Consider the following 6,892-nt stretch of genomic DNA (forward strand, 5'->3'; position numbering starts at 1 on the left):
ATTTCTGAATAGGAATGATGCTGGCACGGGCCAAATTCATATTAACAAATTCTGTTCTCTGGGTCTTAGATGCTATAACCAGTTTCTAAAGGTGACAAATGTTGCAGATAATTTTTAAAACACACATTTCTACAATAGGGGGAATAACGATAGACAGGCTCTGGCTTGCCACATATTGCACCATTGCATTCCGCTGCTTTGCAGTGCCCTAGACAGCACATACATTGCTAGCTGAAGCACATCATGTTCCAACATGTACATAATCAAAGGAGATTTCATTTGGTGTCTATGCAGTGATAACCTTCAGGATGAGAAGGACTTAATTAACATGGTAACTTAGCCAAAGAAAACAGCACTGTTTCCTACGTGTGACTTAATGCAGACCCTCAGGTAGGGCAAAGATTGACACTTAGGGTCCTTGAAAAGCCTTAGGGGACTTTCTAGAATTCATTTCAAGCTTGGACTCTGCCCCAAATACACATGTGGATATACGCACACTGGTCAGCAATGGCTTCAAATCTGGTCTCAATCTCAGAAGCTGCTGACCCTACTGAACATCTCGGAGCGTGCCGAGCACCCGCAGCTAACTGTTGGCTCCACATTTGCAGGTAGGACCCAGGGTGCCGTCTATCACCTGAGTAGAGGACTTTGAGAGTCATCGCCTGGAGACTCCTGATTCGTAGGAAACACTCAAACATTTGAAAATAATAGACTAATACCCAGCCCAACTCCATGTTGCCAAACATTGTATGTTCAGAGAGGTCCAACTTCTTTCTTTATACCAGCAATAACACCAACATCCACCATACAAGGGATATTGACTAGCTCCTAGGTATGCCCGTCTCTTCTCCAAAGGGGGGGGGGGGTTGGTTCAGCCATCCCTTTTGTCTCATTATCTGGATGCTGATTATAACAAAAGTCCACAGTTTACACATCCTATGCAAGATTCAATATTTCGCTTTCACGACCATACTGAGACCTCCAAAGGCATCAGGATAGGCTACGGGGTCACAGCTGGGCAAGTCGGGGCCCATGATGATCCCACCTACCTTGGTGTCCCAGCTGACAACTCGTTTGGAATGCCCTATATGCCATCCCACGTGGATGTGCTCCTGAGATCCAATCAAGCTGCATGCGGTGACAGCACCACCATTATTATTATTAGCTATTTGTCATCACCGCAGTACCCACAGCCCGCCCAGCCAGAATGAGTGGTCCATTGCGACAGGCACTGTACAAATCCAAATAGCCATGATCCCTGCTCTGTTTAGCAGAGTCCCACATAGATAATCACCCCTGAAAATGTCAGCAGCAGCAAATCTGTATTCCCGTTTCTCACACCTCACAAAACTTCAAATGAGATTTGAATGACTCCAGCCGGATGGGGCTGTTACAGGGAGTTTTCAGCTAAGGGCTTTCTGCTCTGGAGCTCACTTCCCTCCGCCCTGGGTCTGAAAAATCCTAAATTTGTTAGGAGCATATTGCAAAACTCACGTGCTTTCCCTGGAAGGGCCGGGATTTGGGTGGAGGAAGGGAAAAGGTGCAGGGTTCTCGTGCACCAGGAGGGTTTTAGTTCAGGGGCTGATCTTATTTGATTTTTGCAAATGGCATCAGACAGGCATGGAAAAAAATCCAAAGGTCATGTGATCCCATTAAGAGGGAGGCAATGATGTTGTCACCTTATGCCCCTGCACAGTGCTCACAAGAATCATGACTTCAAAGACTGAGTGTTTAGCTACCCTAAGCATTTGATATGAACGCGGCAGGAAGAAATACTCATGCCATTGCTGGTTATTATCTCTACAGAATACTACGTAGTATCTAGGAATCTCTAGCCAAGCTGTGGTCCTATTCTAGCATGATAGTCTCTCATCGAGAGAGCACAGACTGCTCACCACTGACAAAAAACACTCAGCACTCACTTCACTGTTAATAATATCCCATGCACTCATTGTGGAAAAGCACTGACAAATACCAACCCATTAGAGAAACAGGAGCACACAAACCAGTGGTTAAAAGACAATTCTCCAAAAGCAGCGGCTTTGAGGCTGCAGGAAAATGGCCAATGACATGGGTTTCAACGTCTGAAGAGAGACTTTCGCCCATTCCAGCAGCTTCACACATATACAGTAAAGAGAGAGACATCGAGGTCAAGTGAGAGGGCAAATGGCCTGATTACAGAACCAGAGATGATGATCCACTTCCTTAAAGGTTTATTTAGTACAGTTTTACATTTACATTGGCACAAACTGTGTCCATTTAATCCTTTCATGGATTGAGAACTGGTTAAAAGACAAGGAACAAAGGATAGGAATAAATGGTAAATGTTCAGAATGGAGAGGAGTAACTAGTGGTGTTCCTCAAGGGTCAGTCCTAGGACCAATCCTATTCAACTTATTCATAAATGATCTGGAGAAAGGGGTAAACAGTGAGGTGGCAAAGTTTGCAGACGATACTAAACTGCTCAAGATAGTTAAGACCAAAGCAGACTGTGAAGAACTTCAAAAAGATCTCACAAAACTAAGTGATTGGGCAACAAAATGGCAAATGAAATTTAATGTGGATAAATGTAAAGTAATGCACATTGGAAAAAATAACCCCAATTATACATGCAATATGAAGGGGGCTAACTTAGCTACAATCTATCAGGAAAGAGATCTTGAACTCATCGTGGATAGTTCTCTGAAGACGTCCACGCAGTGTGCAGCGGCAGGCAAAAAAGCAAACAGGATGTTAGGAATCATTCAAAAAGGGATAGAGAATAAGACGGAGAATATCTTATTGCCCTTATATAAATCCATTGCCCACATCTTGAATACTGCATACAGATGTGGTCTCCTCATCTCAAAAAAGATATACTGGCATTAGAAAAGGTTCAGAGAAGGGCAACTAAAATGATTAGGGGTTTGGAATAGGTCCCATATGAGGAGAGATTAAAGAGGCTAGGACTTTTCAGCTTGGAAAAGAGGAGACTAAGGGGGGATATGATAGAGGTATATAAAATCATGAGTGATGTGGAGAAAGTGAATAAGAAAAAGTTATTTACTTGTTCCCATAATATAAGAACTAGGGGCCACCAAATGAAATTAATTTGCAGCAGGTTTAAAACAAATAAAAGGAAGTTCTTCTTCACATAGCGCACAGTCAACCTGTGGAACTCCTTGCCTGAGGAGGTTGTGAAGGCTAGGACCATAACAGGGTGCAAAAGAGAACTATTAAATTCATGGAGGTTAAGTCCATTAATGACTATTAGCCAGGATGGGTAAGGAATGGCGTCCCTAACCTCTGTTTGTCAGAGGGTGGAGATGGATGGCAGGAGAGAGATCATTTATGATCTCTCTCCAAGCATTCATAGTATGTCCATCACTGTGGTATCTAAGCATCTGGAAAGTTGAAGTCTTATTACCACAAGAGTATGTCTGTGTTGGACAAATTGGTCATACTAAGTAGCCAGCACCAGACTCTCCTCTCACTTAAATCAGTGTGACTCTGGTATCACTGGATTTCAGGAATTGTTAGCCTGTGTCTTAGCTGGCACCCAATATAAATAATGAGAAAACAATCAAAGGGACACAAAGCAATCAGGAAACATTACATCGGTCTGATTTTTTTTATGTTTCATAGAGTTTTAAGTCCCAAAGCACCAATATGATCATCTAGTCTGACCTCCTGCATAACACAGGCGGGTGTCAGCGACCATGATGTGGGTGGTCGTACCTAGTGGTTAGACCAGGAGTCGGCAATCAGGAATCGGAGCCCGGGGTCAGAATTAAGGGTCACAGCTGAAGTCAGGAGTCGGAGCCAGAGGGCAGAGCTGAAGTCAGAGGTCAGACATCAGAACTGAGGATCCGGACCAGCTTACCTGGAGAGAGACAGGGCAGGAGCAGGGCTGCAGCAGAATAGGAACAAGGCTGGGAACACGTAAGGACAGAACCTATTGTAGCCCTAGCAGAATGATCTGAGCAGCCACTGAACTGCTGGTGCTGGTGGGCTTAAGACCTGGTCTGCTGACTCGTCCAACCGAATCAGGTGACACAGCCAATCAGGCAGCCTACTACAGACCAGCTGTGCTTGTGAGGTTGCCGGGAAACCGGCTCTGCTGCAGGCCCTGATACCTGACAGCCAGAGAATTTCAGCTAGTGACTCCTCCATCCAGCCCAAGAACATGTAGTTGAACTAATAGAGCATGTCTTTTAGAAAGACACCCCATCTGGATTGAAAGCCTCCACGTGATGAAGAACCTACCACCCGCCCTGGTAATCAATTCCAGTGGTTAATCGCCCTCACTGATAAGAATCTGGATCTTATTTCCAGTTTGAATATTTATGTTCCAGTAGCAGCCAAAAGTCCCAATCTGGAGCGTTGTTCTTGGTATGGTACAAACACGTACAAAGAAGGGACCATTATGCTATTCAGATTATTTTGCAGCACCACCGTGTGCTAGGCCCCACACTGGAACAAGGGAAGATGGTGTCTGTGCCCCACAGAGCATACAATGAAAAAGGCACACTGAAGAGAGAGTTTCATAAACAGACAAGCTTAAACTGAAGAATGGGAAGGGAAGGTAAGTGTAGTAATAAGACCATACATGATGCATGAAGGGACGGACGCATCTTGAAGGCTCTAGTAATTGCAGCTAAAGTCATGGCTATTAGGCAGTGTGGACCAGAGCCTTAGGCTATTAGCCTGGGAGTCTGAAGTTCTGGGTTCTGATCCTGGCTTTGCAGGTGACCTTGGGTGTAAGTCATCTCTTCTCTCTTTCCCCAGTTGTAACCTTGCAATAATGATGCTTCCCCACCTTTGAAAAGCACTTTGAGACCTCAATTGTCCTCTTTCCCTGCATCTTTGTTATGTACAGCCCCAGGGTTACTGGTCTTGCACCCACAGTTTGTGTCTTACCCCTCAAAGCTTTCCTTCAGTAGGCTAAATTCGTGCCTATCTGCCTATGTGATAGGACCTCCCCTGGAAAATCCAATGAGTCAAGTTTCATTGTCCATAATCTTTCTTGTTGAGGCTGTTTTGAACCACTTCCCATACACAGGGCCTTGCGCTGCTTTCCTGCTTCCTTCACTGGGAATAGGAGCAGACCTACGCCTATTTGTCTGCCCCTCAAACTGACTAGTTTAAAGATGATTCTCTTGCCCTCATCCATATTCTTGGAAGGATTTCTCCAGCGTATGCAGTGCAATATCCTGCTCTGCTTTCTAGTCCTAGAGGACGAGGCTTCCAAGAGTCAAGAAAGACAATAAGATCAGAACCTGCCTTATTCCCTTATGTTCTTTTTGGCCAGGGGGAGGCTGACCCAAGTGCTCTCAAGCGGTGTTAACATCTCAGTTCTTTTCCTCCCTTTATCTCATCCCCTTTGCTCCTGTCCTCTCACAGATTTCATAATGTGGTCTGATCTTTCCACCTGGCTTTCTGTGCTGGTCTCTGTGCAACCATTTGCTCCTCCACCCCCTACTGTTGTTTCAAGTTAAGTGATGTTAGCATTGACCTTTTTCAAAGACTTGAAGACATTTTCCTGGAGATATGTTGCTTATGCTTTGGACTGGGTTCAGCCTGCAGTCACCAAGGTTTTAGGGCTAAAAAAAGTTCCACTTAGCAGCCTTTGATTTGTTCAGAGGATGTTTTAATTTGATTTGCCCAGCCTCACATTCTCACAGCCCAGAAGATGCTTCGGAGAAGGGTGGGCAAAGGTATTTTAAGTCTGAACTCCCAGATGTGCAGTACATGAGCTGCTTAAAGAGGGAAGTGGGTCCCATGTGGCACCAGCTACCCTTGCCGACCACTGTTCAGTTGTGCCATGCCACTAGAGGTGACCAGCATTAATTAGATCCTTATTGCAGCTTCTTTCTACAGAACATTGTGTCTTCTTGGCCAGTACAGAGCTAAAACAAAATGGCCTGAAATGCCAAGCTCTGTCTCCAGGAGGGGTAGCCCCAGGGAAAGGTGGGGCAAAGATGGATTTAAGTTGTCTTGAAAACCCTCGAGATTCTGGGCTGCTCTGCATAAGCTAGAGAAGTCGTGGGAATTTTTCTGACTAAACTTTTTTTGGTCGGAAAAAGCCAATTCATTAAAACTAAAAGGTTTTGCAGGGAAGGATCAGTTTTGACCAAATTTCCATCTGGAAGGTTTCTTAGGTCCAGGGTGAAATTTCTGGTCTCTCTCTCTCTCTCTCTCTCTCTCTCACACACACACACACACACACTTTACAGTCTCTATATGCCACCACTGAGACCAGAGAGGAATCTCTGCCCAAGGAATTTTTCAAGTTAGCTAGTTGCCTGCACAGAGGAAGACACTATTTTAGACACACAGTGTGAAGCAAAGGTTAATCATTATGGGCTCATACTTCTAAGATCTGATGTCCTGATCCTACAAGCAATTAAAGGATTTGGCTCGTCTTTACTAGGAAATTTCTTCTCAGTCACAGGACTGTTCTGCTGCCAGACACAAACGCCTTAACACTCAGCTGAGCATTCTTTGGAAGTGTGCAAAGGGGTATGTCTATATTGCAATTAAATATGCACACCTGGCCCGTGTCAGCTGACTTGGGCTATGGGGCTGTTTAATCGTGAGGCTCTTTGTGAGCTATTGCTTCGCTAGCCCCCTTCTCCAGGGGTTGGCATGAGCTGCTGCGTGGGTGTCATGGTCTGCACACTGCCTGGGGACTGACTAGCCCGGGTTGGAGGCCTGTGATCTGTCACGGCCACGTGTCAATCCCTTGACTGAGCTAAGAGCACTCCTTTATAACCTCAGCAGTCAGTCACATGATTCAAGCACCTGGACCCCATTCCCAGCTAGGTCTAGTGATCCTTCCCAGAACTACCTGTTCTTAAAGGGACCATGCCTTGGAACACGGCTGGCCGGCCCCAGCAGCCCAGTGTCCTTA

This window comes from Chrysemys picta, chromosome 4 (assembly GCF_011386835.1).
Source record: "Chrysemys picta bellii isolate R12L10 chromosome 4, ASM1138683v2, whole genome shotgun sequence".
Taxonomy (NCBI): Eukaryota; Metazoa; Chordata; order Testudines; family Emydidae; genus Chrysemys; species Chrysemys picta.